Consider the following 19,510-nt stretch of genomic DNA (forward strand, 5'->3'; position numbering starts at 1 on the left):
TACAGTTTGAAACTTAGAAATTTGCGTGGGAAGTTGCATTCATGGTTTTACAGTGGGCATGCAAATTTTCAAGCTTTTACAGAAGCAGTTCTCTGAGCACATTTCCAGGGGCATAGCACAGACCTTTAACTCTCAGTATTAGCATTAACTACCTAAACATCATCTATACTCTCATCGATTGTTCGACACCAGTGTGAGGATTCATTAGAGATGTTCATCTAACGTCTTATCTCCCAGCTTCTGCTACTTGTGGAATGCCCAGTTGCAGAGGAGAGGCAGCTGGTGCCATGAATCCAAATGCAGGCTGCATTAACATTTTCTGCAGGAGCTAGAAACAGCATAGAGAAGTCCCTGTCAGTCTGTCCAGAGCTGTCACAGGCCAGAAGAATGCAGGAGCAAATACTCAGGAAGATCCTTATATGAGATCGAGCTGCCTGTGGGGTTCTCACTTCAGTGCGATGGTTCATCACCCTCATTGCTCCCTTTAGTCAAGGCTGTATCACAGGCTGGCCCCAAAGCTGCACAGTGGAAACACAGTGGAGTAATAACAGCATAGCAGCACAGCAACCAGCAAAGTCACAGTAAGGCCAATTAGCACCAGCGCTAAAGATGAAAGGAAACAACTTACAACTGGTACCACCCCTGCACCAGCTGCAGGAGCCTGCAGTTAGAAGGCAGCATTAAATGTTTTGTACCAGAAACTGAAAAAAAAAAAAATGAAAAAGGAGGAAAAAAACAGCCAAAGATAAGAGAGATTCAGAGCAATATATCAATTTCTTCTGTGCAAATAAAGCTGGTGAATGCAGTTCTGCAGCTTTCCTTGAGGAAAGTCTAATTGCCCTGGCCAGAGTCTGACCTGTGGCTGTATGAACCCCTCATACAAACACACAGTATACAGCCTCCTGCTCCTAAATTCTGTCTCTGTGCTAACACAGAACATGTCTTCTAGGGTTCCAAAAGGTGTTTTAACTCTCCCCTAAACTTTTTAGGGAACAAAAAGTGGTGTTTCTGTCAATATGTCCTGGGAACTTTCTTTCAATCTGATTCCCTCATGCATAAGCAAAAGCTGTCGAAGTTAAACATCAAGCCAAGAACATTTCAGGTGTCCTTGTCAGGGTACCTGAGGTACAAATACTTATCTGACTGTTGTGTTTCAAGAAGCCTACTCCACTTTCTCCAAAAGCCCTACAGGATGTGTAAGGCCCCGTTTCACAGACCAAAAAGCCGTCTCACTGCCTGGCAGGTACCACGTGATGAGAATCTGAACATGGCAAGGTCCTGGGAAGCAGCTGGCAACAAGGTGATGTGAGCAGGAGGGAAGGAGAGATGGGTTATATGCATATGTGATTGTGTTTTTCACTTGTAGATTGTGATGGTGGTTCACAGAGCCGTTGTGCGCTGTGCTTAACAACACCCTCGTGAATTACCTGAGGCTTGCACTTTCAGATGGGAGTGGTGGGAAACTCGGGACGTAAAAGTCACAAAGCTGAGTTGGCACTCCATAAGAGGGTCCATAAGAGGATCATTAGTCTTTTGAATAACTGAGGGGCCTCTTTACCAACCTTAATGCAGATCCAGTTGTCCAAGGCTGATCCAAATCATCGGAACTACTGTTACCTAGAAATTACTAATGCTTTGTACAGAAGTCTCTTAAATAGGGTTTTCTGTGAAGCCAACCAAAGAAATTTGAAAAGAACCCTATAGTACTACCAAAAGAATAAAAATAGCTGTTAGAAATACAAACCAGGCCAGTCTGCCACCTTCTCTTTCCTGATTCCCCACATTTTTTGTCATTCTCTGTGCATGTCCAGGATAAGCAAGTCATCTGAAAGCCTACCCAATAAAGGCATTGTACACACCGTTTCTGTTCTTTTTCTTCTCTGGGTTCAAATCTGAGTTCATGGACCTTGATGTTATCTCAGTGCATGGAGCCGTGTGCTTGCGTTGCCGCTATGCCCTGCAGGAATATTTATTCCTTTTCCCAATCTGTCAGCGTGTGCTTGTGAGCAGGAGTCATTTCAGCTGAGTATTCTGTTCTGCGCAATGCCCTCACGCGGTGGAAGCTCAGCTCTCAGCTCAAGAGTATTGTGCACCAGGATGCTAACTGTAAAACTGGCAGTATTGCTTTGGTGCAGAGGCTTCCTCCAGGCACCCACAAGACAGATGGCTCTATCAGTACACAGCCATTCACCTCTGCATTGCAATTGGGAGGAAATGCAAACAGAAATTTCCAACTATCTTTACTAAGCAATTTTACAGCTGTCTGTCTGAAATTAAAGCACCCTCCCTTGGTTGTGCTTTGCATTTTTATAATGACTTGCTTTTTTTTTTTTTTTTCCTTCACATTGCCACACTGAGGGTAGCCTTCCACTGAGCTTTTAATGCTCACAAAAATACACTAAGCTAACCAAGGTCAGTGCTGCAGATGACAGGGAACCAAGCAAAGGAGGATTCTGCATAATCTATGTCCATTGAACACTATAGATGAGTTTAAAAAGCAATCTCTGGTAGGAAAAGACTTTAATGTAAAGGTTTGTAGCAATTAATTGATATGTATCTCATGGAAGGTCTTCATGGAACTTACATGAAGGACAGCCTGCAGCCCATCAGTCCTGTTTCTCCTGGACCAAACCACACACTGGTCTTTGAAATGGTGTGAGCCAAGGATTGAAGCATTGCCTTTCTCATTAATTCAATGCCTCTCTTTGGCTTAAATGAGTGGGACTCCCTGAATATGTCTCTCAAGCTAGAGTGAGTTTTCCATTGGAGTCAAAAGTTGTTCAGAGCTAAATTTTAAGTTGAAGCAGCCAGGGTATTTGCACCCCCTGGCTATTACAGTGCCTTTACTCCAGTTTCCAAATAAAATTAACACAAATTTCCCATAAGTGACTGAACTGTGCCTAGCTAGTAATACCACCTACCTATCAGGGAAAAGCAGTTGGCCGAAACTGATATTTCTGAGTGCTGTAAATGGAAGAAGTTTGCAGTGAGCTCTGAAATTACCTTCAGGATGAGACAGTGTGGCACAGCAGCTCCTAATTCGCAGGACAGCACTGCATTGAAAGCAGCCCATCAGCCTTGAAACTGGAGAAATCAACATCTGATAATCAGTAAAAACCTTGTTGACAAGGCTATGGTGCAAGAAGGAGATAAAATCTCAAAGGAATATTTTTTTTTCCTTTGTATGTGAGGGGGATGTTAATGCTTATGCAATTCCTGCCTTGGAGGAGTACAGGAAGATTAGAGAAACCCTTCCCTTGAACTCAGGGTAAGGAAAGAAAATCCAGTCCATATTCAAAAAATCTTATTTGTCTGAAGGTCTGAAAAGGCTACAGAAATGTTGGTAGGAACATGAGAAGTAGAGGAAGACGTAGGAAAAAAATAATGAAGCAGGAAAGAGAAAAGGACACGTCTAACTTGAAGAGTCCTGTTTACACATTATTCATAGAGAAACTTTTCTTACTTTTGATTATATACTTTTTGCACATCCCTGTATCTTTTTCAACTCTGCGTCATCCTTTTGGAGATGGAGAACCGAAACTGCCCATGTTATTAAAACCACAGGTTCACCGCATGTTTTTGAAGTGTTCTTTGCTTTGTTCTGTAGTCCTTTACAAATAATTGGTTGCTTTTTTGACCCTTACTGGTTACTGAGCTGACATTTTCATAGAAATGCTATTTCATTCCTGAATGGTCATAATCAGCCTACATAGCTGTCTGTACACCTTTGCCATACCCTATATAGAATTTCATCTGCCATTTTATCACGAGTTGTTCATGATCAAAGTGTGCTTCTGCAGCTCTGCACAGTCAGCTTTCAATTTTTGTCTTTGTAATCAACACAGTGGAATCAGCAGTCTCTGTTCCCCCATTATTCATCACCTTTTGCAGGTCATTTAGGACTTTGCTGAGCAGCACAGATCGCAGCACAAAGTCCCATGGGATTGCATTGGTGATTTCCTTCCAGTGGGAACACTTGGCATTCCTACCTTTTCTTTAGTCTTGTAATTGCTTATTCATACAAATGAGGATCTTCATAGCCCATGAGACTTCCATTTAAGAGATTTTTTTTTCAATTTTTAAAAATCCAATTTAGTATACCTTGACCATTTATTTGCCAATTCCTATAATAATAATAATAATGATAATAATAATAATAATAGGCTTATGAAGTATGTCTCTTCCCTTCCCATGAAGCTTCATGGACTGTTGCCCAATGCATTTTTCCATGTGTCTGCTCATTCTGTTCCTTACAGTGGTGATTACTGATTTGCTGAACGAGGACATCAGGATAGCTGGTCTCACAGAATCATAGACATATAGAATATGCCAAGTTGGAAGGGACTCACAACTCTTGGCTCCATGCAGGACTACCTAAAAATCAAACCATATGTTTAAGAGCATTGTCCAAACTCCAGCAGGCTTGGTGCCTGTCCCAGTGCCCAACCACCCTCTGGGTGCAGAACTTTTCCCTAACCCCCAACCTGACCCTCCCCTGTCCCAGCTCCATGCCGTTCTCTTGGGTCCTGTCGCTGTCCCCAGAGAGCAGAGCTCAGCGCCTGCCCCTCCGCTCCCCTCGTGAGGGAGCTGCAGGCCGCCATGAGGCCTCCCCTCAGCCTGCTCTGCTCTGGGCTGAACAAACCAAGGGACCTCAGCTGCTCCTCATATGTCTTGCCCTCACCCCTCTGGAGCCTTCACCATCTTTTTAGCCTACCTTTGGACACTCTCTAATAGTTTCATGTTCTTTTTTATACTGTGGTACCCAAACCTGCACACAGTGCTCAAGGTGAGGACGCCCTAGCACAGAGCAGACTGGGACAGTCACTTCCCTCGACCCACTAGCTGTCTGTAGTTCCTCAGCTCACCCCTGGAACCTTTTGTAACAATTTGCTGTTTTACCACCATTTTACCAGGCCTCTGATACTGAGACAATTCTCTGAGATGTTACACACCGCAGTTAACATTTGTGTTATTTCATCCTTCAGTTGGTTTAGAGCCCTTAGGTGGATACCATCTGGTCCTAGTGATCTCTTAGTCTCGTGATATGGGAGATGCAGTCTCTGAAGAGAGAAGTCAGTGCTAAGTCCAGGGTGTCATGCTTAAGTGCAGATGTTCACTACTGTTCCCCTCTTGTTTTGCTTTCTGCTCCTAGGTAATTTAAATTCTGTTTTAATCATTTCTGCTTGGCCTCACAGTCAGACAGCCACAACACTTAATCAGAATAAAGACTGCCTAATGAAAAAATAAACATTATAGAAATGCTACTCTTTTGATTAATGAATTTTTCATGCTTTATTTCCTGCGTAGGTTGTTTTTCACCCTGCTGAACCTGATGGAAGAATCTTCCAGGGTTCAACTAGAGAGTTCACAGCATAAGAAATGTACCTTTACTCGGGATTAGGCCTAAATATAGATCACCAATCGTGCTAAGTAGCCGCAACTGTGCTGGCACAATGCCATTCCAGAAATAATAGAAGTCCTATTAAGGGATTAGAACTTTTAAATTGTAAGACAGATAGTAATGGGTGGGAACCATATACAATAGACAATGTGAAGGCAATTACAAGGAAACAAAACAAGGGAATGTGTCGGAAAGTGTGCAAGAACAGAAATTCAACAAGAAAAGTTCCCACTAAAACCATGTAATTTAGTTTATAGTTTTAAAGCATTTTCTATCATACTTGGAAGGCTCCAGTAATTTATTATGTCTTATCATATTGTAGTTTGAAGTCTTACAGGACAATTTACAGACCTTTTGTATTCTAGGTGAACTAATTCATTAGCCTGTGCAGTGGAAACCTGCAGCATACAGCAGTATATATTCAGACTTTTATATCTACCAGGATGGATCAAATCATTTACATTTTCCAAATTAGAAACTTTCTGTGGATGTTACAGATCTAGATATCCATAATTGCCAAGTGTAAGTAACTTTCTTATCAGTCCACTAAGGAAAACTTCAGATGAATAGTTTAGAATTTCTCAATGTTCAGACACATTTCTTTATGCAGTAAGGGTAAATCTGTATAAAATTCTGCATTTTGTTAATAACTCCAGGTTCGTTTTTACTGTGATCACATGTAGAACAAGTTCCAGCCCTTCCAAAAAGAAGATTCTTCAGGCTTTAGCAGATCTTTAGTAGATCTGGTGCTTTGAAGTGTAAACCCTGAAGTTTTAGTTTGGGGAAAAAAAAAATCACAAACCGTCATTGTAGGATTTATGACTCACAATTTATAAAACCAAATGGAATATACTAACCCACGCATTTTGAGTATCTGAAAAATTTGTTTGAAAAGAACAGAGATGTACCAGTGAAATGATTGACTGGAGTTGTGTACTTCTGTTGTAAATTAGTACTTCAGAATTAGAACAAAAATTATGGTTGTGCTTTGAATATATCCATATTATCTTCCTAGAATAAACCCTTTTCCATTCCAGAGTCCTGGTACCTCAAACTTCCTTACTGCATATATTTTTCCATGCTGTGGCTCTTCTCTGAGACAAATCAAAAATGTCCCTAGCTACAGAGAAAAGCAAGTTACAGGTGACAGGGTACTGTATGTTAGGGTCTTTCTCATACATAAAATATGACAGTTCTTCACAAGCCTTCGAGTCATTGTCAAGCGTCACAGGAGATCTCATGGCTTTCTATCCTCAGCTGCCATACTCAGATACCTGCACTTCCAGAATTACATGTCAGAAGGCTATTTCTTAAGGTTTCACATTTGTGGGATTCACTGTGAAGATTTGGCATATATGTAATAGGGTTTCAGTGTGGGATGCAGAGGAGGAGGAGGAGAAGGAATCCTGTTCAATAGATGCACAGGCACCTGTTTATACGCACAGAATTACTAAGAAAATTTCCCAGCAGCAATATAGAACTGCTGGGAATTATCTGTCCAGCTTCATACACATTCAAAAGTCTCTGGGCTGTGTGTATATATGTATTGAATAAGTAACAACCCAGCAGGTCTGTATAGCTGTTCACTGTGTATCACGCTGCAGAAGATACCTGGGATGCTGTGATGGAGCCTCTCATCAACTGGGACTCTGCAGATGGAGTGAGGGATGTCTGTGAGACCATGCAGACTGAGACAGCCGAGCTCTTTATCTCATCAGCAGCAAAGGACACAACATGAAGAGTTCTCATTGCAGATTGTAATACGATTTATAATATTGATTCTTACAATGAAAAACACCCACTGAGGACTGACTAGCCAGGAACACGTGTTCAGCCTGGCACAGGAGCCAATATCTGGTGGGTGTCCTGATGTAGATGGAATCTAGTGGACTTCGGGAAGGAGACCAGAGTTGAAGGGGTGTGCCTTGTTCGTTAACGAGCTCACCTCTCTTTGTTCCATCTCTTCTAAGTGGAAGGGAAAATGCAGGCTTTTCACAAGAAAGAGCCTAATGCCTTGGTTCTTTGCCAAATAGCAGCCATTATATGTCACTCCTTTAGACAACAAATAACATACCACCTTGGATTAATAGCAGGTAATTGGCACAGTCACAGGATTGGATGTGCTCTTGAGTAATGATGCGTCTTGTAAGTGGTGTGTATCCAGATATATCCACAGGTCTGCCATAAGCTTCCCTAGGCAGAACAGCAGTGACACAATAGTTAGAAAATGGCATTATGGTGTATGATTATACCCACCTTCTTCAGAAACTGTCAGGATTGCATTGTGCGTGCTTCCATTGCACCTCCTTGCTGAAGTAGTTGGCATGTGATCTGAACACGGGGATTGTTGCAAGACAGTGCATTGAAGCTCTATTACCAACTATTTCCAGGGTTATCTGGGACCTCCGCTGGAAGTTTGTTCACTGCCTGCTAGATATCAACCTTCCCAAAACAATTGATGTGGATAAATCTTTCCACCAATATTCACCTGAGATAATTCCCAGGCCAATGAGAACAGTGTGCAGTGTTCCAGCATCTCTGGTATCATGTTGTGCTGGCTGATTCCTGAGCCTATCTCAGAAGCAGCAAGGCATAAAGCTGTTGCTTAAAAAAGACAGTCATTATTCCCCTCTGAGTTTTAAATACTCAACCCACTTTCCAGAAGTGGCTTTAAAGCAAAAGACACAACAGGAAAGCACTTGTGGTGCAATGTCACTTGCACAGTGGACAAGCTTCTACCCTCTCCTCACCTTGCCCGTATCTGCTAGCCCAGTTTCCTGTTGCAGTTCAATCCACAGTTCCTGCAAAGCTGTACAAATCAAGGCTGGGTGTGAGGGAAAGGTTCTGCACCCAGGGCAGTGGTCATGACACCAAGCCTGATGGAGTTCAAGAAGTATTTGGACAACGCTTTAAGACATATGACATGATTTTGGGGTGGTCCTTTGGACACCCAGGAGTTGGACTCAATGATCCTTATAGATCCCTTCCAACTCAGGATATTCTTTGATTCTGTGATTCAGTTGGCAATGCTGGTTGAGAGCAATCTGCTCTGGGAGAGCAGATTGAAGAAAGGGGGAAAACTGCTGTGCAACAGCAGCTGGGAAAGAGGAGTGAGAAAAGTGAGAGAAACACATTTCTGTCCCTACAGCCGCCAAGGTCGGTGCAGAAGGAGGGCAGGAGTTGCTCCAGGCATGGAGCAGAAGCTCCCCTGCAGCCCGTGGAGGAGCTCCTGGTGAAGCAGGTGGATGTGGCCTGGAGTAGGCTGCAGCCCGTGGAGAGAAGCCCACGCAGGAGCAGGGGGTCTGAGGGGAGCTGCCACCCACATATGGGGGACCCGTACTGGAGCATTTTGCTCCTGACGGATGGACCCCATGGTACGGAGCCATGTGGGAGCAGTTCTTGAAGAGCTGCTGCCTGTGGGAAGCACACACATGATAAAATCAGAAAGGACAGCTAATCGCCCTACATGGAATCTGTTTTGTTCATGACGATAATTGTTGAGTGATCTCCCTGTCCTTATCTCAACCCTTGAACCCTTTGTATCATGTTTTCTCCCCTTCTTCCTTTGAGGAGGGGGAGTGAGAGAGCAGTTGTGGTGGAGTTCAACTGCCCAGCAGGGTGAAACCACCACAAGGAGAACTTAAGTAGCATTCTTGTACTGGCCTTTTGAGAAAGAGTGGATCTCGAAGACCCTCCATGTCCAAAGACTAACACTAAATGAGACAAAGAAAGTCTCCAGTTACAGATCTTCTCTGAGTAGTGACAAGATGTGCAGGCATTTAACCACTGACAGCTGCCTGTCACAAATATAAGTAAGGAAGCAGTTTTCTTCCTTCCAAACTCTCATAGGTATTAGGCAGAAAACTTTAAAATAAATCTGTATTTTCTACAGTAGCAAGAAGCACCTAGGAAATTCCTGGGCAACAGCTGTTTAGAAGGCGTAGTAGGGAGGCAGTTAACTACAGTGGTACATGGAGCCCCACCTGGACTATTTCAATTGAATGCTGTGCTGTAAAAGTTCAATGTAATATAAAGAAGAATGAGGATGAGTCATTTTGTTACTACATCTTGTGTTATTAGGAGTCTAAGAGTAATTTCTCTGAATGCTTTTACACTGCCATAAAACTGTCAGCTCTTTACTACCAGGCACTACAATGGAAGTTGCACTGTTCCAAAGAATCTACTTCGTGTCATATGGCCCTTGGTGTCTGTGATTTAAAGCAGCTAATAAGGAATCAGGTGTCTACTACGAATTTATGCACCTGCTTTGTCAACTGTTACACTACATGATGAAGTTTCCATGCAGTACCATAAGATCTAGGGACACAGAAGAAAGGCTAAGTTACATGTTAAAACTACTTTCATCTGCTTTCTCTTTTGCAAAGTTTCAGAAATCCACTCTACATCAGAAGTTGCCTTATTTTCATAATAAATCTCTTCATGGCTGGAGTTGTTTGTGCATGCAATGCTAACCTTTGGCCTAAGCAGCAGTTCCCTTTCTCTGGTATTTGTTCCTCTTTGTATTTATAAGAAGCAATTGTATCCATTCCAGTGTTCATTTTGCAAGGTTGAACAAGACAATTTTTTATAACTGCTTCTGGTGATTTATGCTTTTCATACACAATAGTCATCTTAGTAACCCTTACTTGTACAAGGTTTCTTTGAATTCTCTTGTTCTAATCAATGGAGTGCAATCCATGTGACTGTGTTTATGTTATTGATGTCTGCATCTGAGCTGGCTGTATTATCTCATTGTATTATCAATCATCACTTCTTTGCCTTTTCAGCATAGATATCTAAAATAGGCAAATTACATTGGTGGTTTACAGCAACTAGTTCACAGGCAGCCATCTACACTGTACAGGTCTAAGGCTAGAGGGGAGGAATCTAGCCCTGAGTGGCCAGAAGCACATGCCAGGGGAGTTGTGCTAGTGCCTTTGTGCTGTCTGTGCTACTGCCAGTGACAGCAATGCTCACCTACCTTTATTTTGGAAATACTTTTAAAAAAATGCCACACTTTTTCTATCACTTTTTCACTGATCACTTTTCCTATTTCTACAATTGCATCACAGTAAGGGCTCACAGAGTTCTTTTAAGAAAATATACATCCAATTCTTTTTTTCTTCCTTTTTTTTTTTTTTCCCATGTACATTCTAACAGACACAATCTGCAGTAATTTCTAACATACAATTTTCTTTCACAGCAGAAGTTCTCCTTTCTTCATAGCAGAAATTAACTTGATTTTCTGGTATTCTGTGGCGGCTTTTTGCTGTTAAATTTTTGTCTGTTTCTATTATTCTGTCCCTCAATGTCATCAAAGCAACGTGGGTAGACTGGCTGCAAATACGGGAGTAACCACTTCACACTGGAGCTGTGGGAAGTGAACTAGTCAATTCTCAGCATGAAATAATGAGTAGTTTAAGCTACTTCATTGGTAACTCCATAAGCCTCAGCAACACAGTCTCTTGCTACTGTCTAACCATAACCTCAGATGACTTTGAGGACTGTACTGTTTGCAATTGTCAATCTATGCCTCCGCTCATCCACACAGTGTTCCAGTCCTCTTTTATTGACAGTATTTCCTACTTCTGCCAGCAGCACGCTTCAATACAGCTCTCTAATTTTGTGCTCCACAAAGATATTACTGTGTAATGCAACAATATGACTAACATTGTTCTTGTTCCTTGCCTGTCTCATCATCTTAAAATTCATTAGCCACCTTCAGATCCCTCCTTAACACTGTACTTTGCTGCAACGCCTACAAAAATTTGGAAACAATCTGACTGTGAGTGAGCTGAGAACATTGCCTCCCATGCCAAGCGCTATATTCTCTTTGTTTCTCAGTGCTCCTCCATCTGTTGGCATCCATCTGCTTCCACGTGGATTGTAGGCTCTTTGGGGCAGTACCACGGCTTTCTTCTATGAGCTGATGGTGCCCAAACCTGTTACAGCTGAAGAGCTGGTGTTTCAAGTTACGTTTATTTTAGGCAAAATTCCTGTTAGCTTCCCTTTCATTGTTAAATATTGCATGTAATGATTTGTGAGGAAGTACTCTCAGATCTAAGGACCGTTTAAGTACAAAAAGCCCCACGTTTTTCATATGGTTGTGTGTAGAGGAAGATTTGCTGCTTTGTTTCATTCATATGGTTTGTTTAATTTGTTTGCACAGACAGACAGTATCGTGTGTTACTCCCATCCTGCACACAGAGTTGAAGCCACCTGTAAGTTCAGAATACTGGACATATTCCTTTCCCTGGCCTGTGTAAGGATGGTGAATTTGGAAAGTACTTCTTCAGTTAAATATCTTAATTATTTTCAAAATTTTGACTTGAAAATGATGCAATTTGCTATTGTTGTCCAGGTATGGAATAAAAATTGTATTTGCTTTAGAGAAAATCCTCTTGTGCAATACTGCACCTCTATCAGTTTTGAAGGCCTTGTGTAAAGCAAGCTCAGTTACCCCCAAAGCCAGCGGAGAATCTTGCTTAAAACCAACTTATTGCTCAAAAATGGAACCGCACATGGGGGTTGTCCTGCAAACAGTCTTTATCATGTAGGAGGAGCAACAGCTGCTGGGAGACATTGGCTTCAGTCACTTGAGCATATGGCGGATCACAAATAACTGATGCCCACAAGTAGGCACACTTACCACCACATTGCACAGGGCCTTGGGTGCCTTTGTGATACCGACAGCCTCCTGTGTGCAGGTGTGCACCTTCCTTCCCCTGGCAGCAGGGTGCCCATCACCCCAACCACCCAGGAGGTTCCCCCAGGGCCCTGAGGCAGGGTGTTCCCCTCCTGGGCCTCATGGTCCTTGCCCCAGCAAAGCCATTAACATGTCTGTAGTGTGTCCTTGTGATCACTACCACCAAGACTTTGAGCAGGTCCCAATGAAACCTGTGTTATTTCTTCAGGAGTGTTATTGGGGGACCCTGCAGTGCTGGAGGGGAGCCCTGGGGAGGCTGCTCGCCTGGAGACCTCCATCACTTATCTTCCTACTGGCCACTGAGCTTTCCCTTTTCCCCATTTTTATTTCCTCTCTTCTTTTCCCTCCCCTTTCTTCTTTGGTTTCTGACCAGAAGTAACTCTCTCTGTGTTAGACTCGGGGTATGGCAGCAGCTGCAAACTCCACTGATAGGTCCTTGTGCAGGTGAACCTGACTCAGCATCCTTCGCAGAGCAGCCACGTGTGGCTGCAGCTCTGCAGTCTGGGCTTCCACACAAATGTGAGAAGCTGCTCTCACCAGCCCGTGAGACCCTCTCACTGTGCCGGTGCTCGCAGCTCTTGCGCCCTGCCAGCTTGCCTCACTCCCCTCCCCCTCTGCTGCATGATGGCTAAAGATGTGGGGAGGCACCGACATGTGCTGCCAGAGAAGCTGTGGATGCCCCATCCCTGGAAATGTTCAAGGCCAGGCTGGATGGGGCTTTGGGCAACCTGGTCTGGTGGGAGGTGTCCCTGCCCATGGCAGGGCAGTTGGAATGAGATGGTCTTTAAGGTCTCTTCCAACCCAAACCATTCTGTGTTTCTATATTATTCTGTTTTATGTTTAAGAAACAAGAAAACACAGTGGTAAAACAGTATGCAGTGGACTGCTGTATGCCTTAGACTCACCTACCATCCAGATTCTCTCAAGTGCCACAAACCAGCAGCTTCAAGGGTCTGCAATGGCAAGTCCTAACCACCAGACAAAAGCAGCACAAGTCTTTCTTTTGAAGAGAAATTTCTGGCACTAAATTTGAAGTTTTGATGTAGAGGGAAATGTTGAAAAAGCTGCCTTTCTTTTTTGTTCTTGAGGACAAAAGTAAATATAATGGAAAGTAGATAGAAAAAATGAGCTGGAAAACAGGAATCACTGACCAGAGCACAGACACCAACAAAAATCAGGAAAGTTGAGCCCGGTTTTAAGAGACAACAGCAGAATGATTGTTAATTCAGGATGATGAGAGAAGCAGCTGTGTGTGAAAGAGAAGCTAACCAACTCTGGGGCACATAGGGAAAGCAACAAGTCCAGAAATGATTACAGTGTAATGTCATCCTTAATATTTGAGGCATGCCTATCAGAGTGGACAAAGGCTTGCTGTGGGCTACAAAACCTTCCTTAAATCAGTGTCCTGATTTCAAAGGAACTGAGGCAGACTTTTGCTCAAAGTCCTCCAGAAATGACTTGTGCATGTGATTCTTTTAGAGTCCTCAGGAAAGTCATAGAGATTTTGGTAACACCTGCAATTACAAGAAACATTCGTCAGTTTAACTGTGCTGTGCATGGCCAGGAAATCACTTTTAAAGGCAGCTGTGGCATGCAAGGCATACTGGTTCTGTTCCCTTTTATTTTTTCAGCACAAAGATGCATGCTTGGAAAGCTCTCCTTTCCTGAATGCCATGCCCCAGGATGCTCCCCTCTCCTTTCTGCTGCCATCCTCTGAACTGAAAGAATCACACACACAATTACAAAAATCGTCAGTAGTACATTTTTGAAGCTACTGAAATTTTGATACTGCAATAACTATCTCTTGCTCTGCATATGAGCCAGACAGGAGATTTAAAGGAAAAAAATCAGCATTCTGTGTCTTTCCAAAAGAATGCAGGCTCCGAGGCTCTAGCAGCATGCTCCAGGCAGCGATGCTGGGTGCTTTTCTGTTTGTACAGAAGTTAGCACGTGGAGTACTCTGAGAAACAATAAAATAAATAAATAAATAAATAACTTTTGCCTTTTTCCAGTATTGATTTTAACCCCAAACTTGTTTGTATGGGCACAGTAACTTGTATTTACTAATAGGCTGTGTTTCAGTGGTTTCTCCTGTTATGATAATATGAACCCAAATCAGGAAGAATTATTTCCATGAATTTCAGCTGGCTCCAAATTTTATGCCAAATGTTTCCCATTAATACAGTCTTTCCTATAGCTGAAGTATATAGCATTTAAGATTTAGCAAGGAGTCATTGTACAAATGCATGTTAAAAAATGCCCAGATTAGCAATTTCCCACTATTTTAGTACTTAGATTGATGGTACAGGACTAGTGCAACTCAACTACCTTTTTTATGGATGAGACATAACTCCACTGATGCCAAGAGAGTTTGTATGGTATAAATGTGGTGCAGCACAAGAAAAATAAGATCTGCCTGCAAACCAGAGCCTCAGAATAAAACAGCATCATTCCTTCATGTGACATTAACTAGGCACCTGCTTAATGAGTTACAATAATTCTTGATAACTGGTATCGTGGAATTCCTAATGTAGAGTATTTCTCCAAGTAGGCACATTATGTGTTTCTGCTGGTTTATGGCAAGAATATTTCTCTGCAAGCTACAGAATGCCATAGTAGAGAGAGACCAAAAGAATGAAAGTCTGTGGTGGTTTCACACAGCTGGGCAGCTGAACTCCACCACAACCTCTCTTACTCCCCCTCCTCAAAGGGAAAAGGGGAGAAAAATATGATGAAAAGGTCTCACAGGCTGTGACAAGGACAGGGAGATCATTCAACAATCAACATGGGCAGCAGCTCCCCCCAGACCCCCTGCTCCTTCGTGGGCTCCTCTCCACGGGCTGCAGCTCCAGCCCGGGGCCTGCTCCTGCGGGGGCTCTCCATGGGCCGCAGCCTCCTCCAGGCCAAATCCACCTGCTCCACCGGGGGCTCCTCCACCCATGGGGGGGCTGCAGCGTGGAGATCTGCTCCATGTGGGACCCATGGGCTGCAGGGGGACAGCCTGCTCCACCAGGGGCCTCTCCACAGGCCACAGGGGAACTTGTGCTGCATGCCTGGAGCACCTCCTGCCCTGCTTCTGCACTGACCCTGGGGGTTGCAGGGCTGCTTCTCTCACTTTCTCACTCCTCTCCCAGCTGCTGTTGCACAGTGTTTTTTTTTGTTTGTTTGTTTTGTTTTTTTTTTTTTTTTTTTTTTGTTAGTTTGTTTTTTTTTTTTTTTTTTGTTTTTTTTTTTTTCCCCTTTCTTCAGTCTGTTCTTCCAGAGGCCCAACCAACTTTGCTCACTGGGCACAGCTCTGTCCAGCAGCAGGTCCCTTTTGGAGCTGTCTGGAGCTGGCTCTGACCTGACATGGGGCAGCTGCTGGGCTCTGCTCACTGAGGCCATCCCTGCAGCCCCCTGATACCAAACCCTTGCCATGTAAACCCAATACAGAGTCAGTGCTGTTCTGCTGAGCACTTCTGATGAGCAATGTGAGTTCACAGTGCACACACTGGCTGACATCACCTGGAGATTGACTCTTTGTGTTTAGAAGTGTGACCGTAATTGGAGCTAAATTGTACCTTGCTATCGTTACTCAAGTTGCATATATTGATAATGGGAAAAAGGAGCTTTCTTGGCACAGTGTGTCCATGGACACTGCTTAAAGAAAGAGAAATTGATTCTGTAGACCAGAGTTACTGATTACCATTTTTCACATTGTGTACTATGTAACCCCAGGAGCAGAACTGAATCCAAGCTCACTGCAGTGAAAAGAAATCGCAGTTAAGAGAAAGTAGTAATAATAGTAATAACAAATATTAGATTACGTATTTTCTAGGTGTAAAGTTTCAGCAGTGGAAAAAAAGGGCAATAACACGTATAACACTGCATAAAAGAGAATGCTATCAGAAAAGAAAAAGCTTATTTTTAAATGTGCCTCCAAATAGCCTTCCTATATTAGCACATCCTTTCAACTTGGGTCATGGCTGAATTAAGCTTCCTACACAGCCAGGTTGTCCTGTGGATATAAATACATGCTCTAAGTCACATAAAAGCAATCCAATCCTATTTGCATTGTCACTCCATGATACAAAATGCTATAATGACCTCTTTTTTTGATGTCCAGTGCTATCTATAAGACAGACTTAGGCCCTTTTGTTCTGAAGGAGGTCAGCTATTGCTTTGCTTTCTTAATGAGCTTCAGACATTCCCAAAGAACCTTCTGATATCTCAGACATACCTAGCCCCAGGCAAGACACTTGTGGCTTCTGCCAACACCTAAGCTTTGCAGACAGATCACATGTGACAGGTTATGCAACTGAACTGGCCTTTATATACTAGCAGAACGTTAGCATGTAAGGGGTTTACGAGGAGAAGAGCACCAGGTGAGGAAAAAATGTTTGCATATGTTGCTTCTTGGAGTGCTTTGGCTCTGTAACAAAGCATATTAGATTTAATCTTCTGTTTCATTTGGAGGTCACTGTGTAAGAATCCTTGGGAATTAGTAATGTTTTCTCTGTTCTAAAATTGCAGGTACAGAAGTTCCACGAATACTTAGAAATAATGGTTATTCCTCTACGGAGAATGACACCTGGGTATATAAGGTTGTTGCAGGTATGAAAATTCTGACTTTTTTCTCTTTTTAATTAGATCTCTGAAATACCAGTATTTTTCTTGCTCAGACTGATTTTGTTTCAAATTATTACATGACCAACCCAAGGGAACCCTGGCTTCTGGTGGGTTAACATTCATAACAACTCAAAGAAATCTTAATTAAGCCTCTGCTGAAAAGTAAATGCATTATGATAATTCATGATAATTGTTATCATGCTGGAATACCAAATGCAGAATACTGGACAAAGCTTGTATTTCTGCAGTACTTAAACTTAAAATCCTTCTCCCTCATTTTAGCTTGGAGTGATTTTTTGCGTTTGGGGCAGTAGGGAAACTTTAATGGGAATGAAAATGATGGGGCTTCAAAGGAATTATAACAAGTTGTCAGTGAAACACTTCAATTGACTTCTATGATTAGAATCACAGAATCACAGAATGGTTTGGGTTGGATGGGACCTTAAAGACCACCTGGTTCCAACCTCCCTGTCATAGGCAGGGACACCTCCCACCAGACCAGGTTGCTCAAAGCCCCATCCAGCCTGGCCTTGAGCACCTCCATGGACAGGACATCCACAGCTTCTCTGGGCAACCTGTGCCAGTGCCTCACCATCCTCTGAGTGAAGAATTTCTTTATATCTAAGGGCGTAAGGATGATAAAGAAAACTCAGAGAGTATTGACCTCTGGAACACTGAGGGTCCAGAGTATTGGTTGTTATATGAAGAAAAAATAACAATATGGTTAGAAAATATTTTAAATCAGCTGAATAATTGAGAATAAAACACCCATGGGGAAGATATTACAAAGTAGGGCATCTTCTTTACTGTATTCCATATTCTGATATTTACAGAATGTATGTTCTTTTGTGGGACAATCTCACAGCTGTTAGCAATGCGATCTGCATTCAAACTCATAGCCTTTGGTGGTTGAGAAGTGATATGGCAGAGCTAAGGCTACTGTGTTTCAGCCCTAGCAATCAATTCCTTCCATGCATCCCCGCTTATCTTTTGATATCACCATTCCATAGTAATATTATTTGGAATTTCTTTTGTGTTTATTCTCCTGCTGAAGTAGCCACACTGTCAGCCACGTTTATCAAGGTCAGAGCACTGAGCTCTGGTTATCAAAGCTCAGACAGAAAACATTACAGAATCTGGAAGTGAAAATCAGGCTCCTTGGAATTGGAGCTTTGTCAGTCATTTCAGTGGTTCCCATCCATTGAGTGCAAGAGAGAGCTTAAAGAATGAAGTCTTTGTGTAAGGCTTAGTCATCATTTCATATAAGAAATGCCACAACTAGAAAGATGCACAATATGTTTTAACTCACAGTGTCAATATGTGCAAGAATTTGTGTTTTGCTCTGCAGGGAATCTATGCAAATATGCTTCTGCTTCTTGGTCGGTGTATCATACACTTGTATTATGCAAACAACAGTATTTTTTTTTTCTTATTGTTATTCAGATAATCAGTAAATAATTTTTATCTTTAATTTGATTGGCATTTCCTGCTGCTTTGTCAGACTTGATGAAGAGCAAACCTGTGTTAAAGCTTGTCTGCTTGGTCTAGTGCTACCTGTGGAGCTAATGAAAGACATTACTGATCCATTGCTTTCCTGAATTAATAACTAACATTCAAGGGAGCATCACTGTATTAGGAGCTAATCTGTGGGAAGGAAGAGACCTTTCTATTTCACAGAATGAGAAAGTCTTTTCTCCTTTATTCCTAAGCCTCTAAGCTTGATTCAGCAGCTCTCCCTCTCAGCCAAGTTACCAGAGGGAACCCCATCACTGAAAATCCGTCACTGAAATCACTGAATTATAAATGAAAGACAAATCAGATCAGAAATGTGTCCTTTGTCTTACAAAGTGATAAAAAGAGAATCCCTCCAAAACATTTAACAGCTTGTGCCAAACACTCTTCAGCAGAAAGCAGAATCATACTATATTGAATGACACGAAAAATTAAAAAACTGCCTTGTAGGTTCCAGAGCCTTGCTTTTGTTTCGCACTCAGCAGAACCAGTTTATAACTTGCCCTGTTTTCCCCATAGACTCAAGCTGCAGGAAAAATAGTTGTCAACTCATCGGACATACTGCTGCAACGGACTGCCTTGCTCCTGGGCATGTTTGGGATCAGTCTCTCCAGCTACAGCACACACCAGTTGGCTCAACAGAAGAGACTTCCTGTGACCCTTTAAGCTGTGTTGGGACGTAGCCCAAGAAATAAATGCTTGTGTCAGTAGTGCTGATGAGTAGCTTTTCTGTCTCCATGACCAATGTGGACGTAAAGAAACACTTTGCACTTTGCAGCCTCGATTTCTACATGCAAAGTTGAAAGGATGGAAGAATACAGATTTCTCCAAGAAAGAAAAAAGAATCATGGACTAATGGAGGCATCAGATTTCCAAGCATTGTCTGTAAATATAATGGATTTCCTTTGTTATCCAGTGCATACATAAAGGGACATCTGAAAGTATAAGATAGAGTTAAATTCAGAGTAGTTGTAAGCAGATTGATGAGGATGCCATGCTTAGCATTGCCTTGCTACAGCTTTTGCACGTTGACTCCTATGCAAAGACTGATTTTGAAAAGGAAACATGACAAGAGTTAAACCAGATAAAAGTCATCTCTCATAGACTACTTTTACTGTTATATCTAACTGAGATACACATTTACGTGGATTACTGAGTTTGTGCACTGTAACCTTTACTATTGAATCTTAGACATCTTTTTGATACCTCTTGTGTAGAAATGTTTGTTTATTGAAACACGTGCTGATACCCTTCTGCAACAGCAGAGATGGCTGGAGGCTATA

At 42.4% G+C, this 19,510-nt stretch overlaps 1 protein-coding gene across 1 annotated transcript in view; it reads left to right on the forward strand.

The window, feature by feature from the left end:
• Positions 1-18,794, forward strand: part of ERICH1 (glutamate rich 1) — a 102,175-nt gene extending 83,381 nt beyond the window's left edge. The window contains exons 7-8 of the transcript XR_014317102.1: positions 16,620-16,700; positions 18,747-18,794. The gene's annotated coding sequence lies outside the window, so the exon portion shown is untranslated. The remainder of the gene's footprint in view (positions 1-16,619; positions 16,701-18,746) is intronic.
• The last annotated feature ends 716 nt before the right edge of the window (positions 18,795-19,510 follow it).

This window comes from Aythya marila (assembly GCF_965140915.1).
Source record: "Aythya marila genome assembly, chromosome: 3".
In the NCBI taxonomy this organism is placed as follows: Eukaryota; Metazoa; Chordata; class Aves; order Anseriformes; family Anatidae; genus Aythya; species Aythya marila.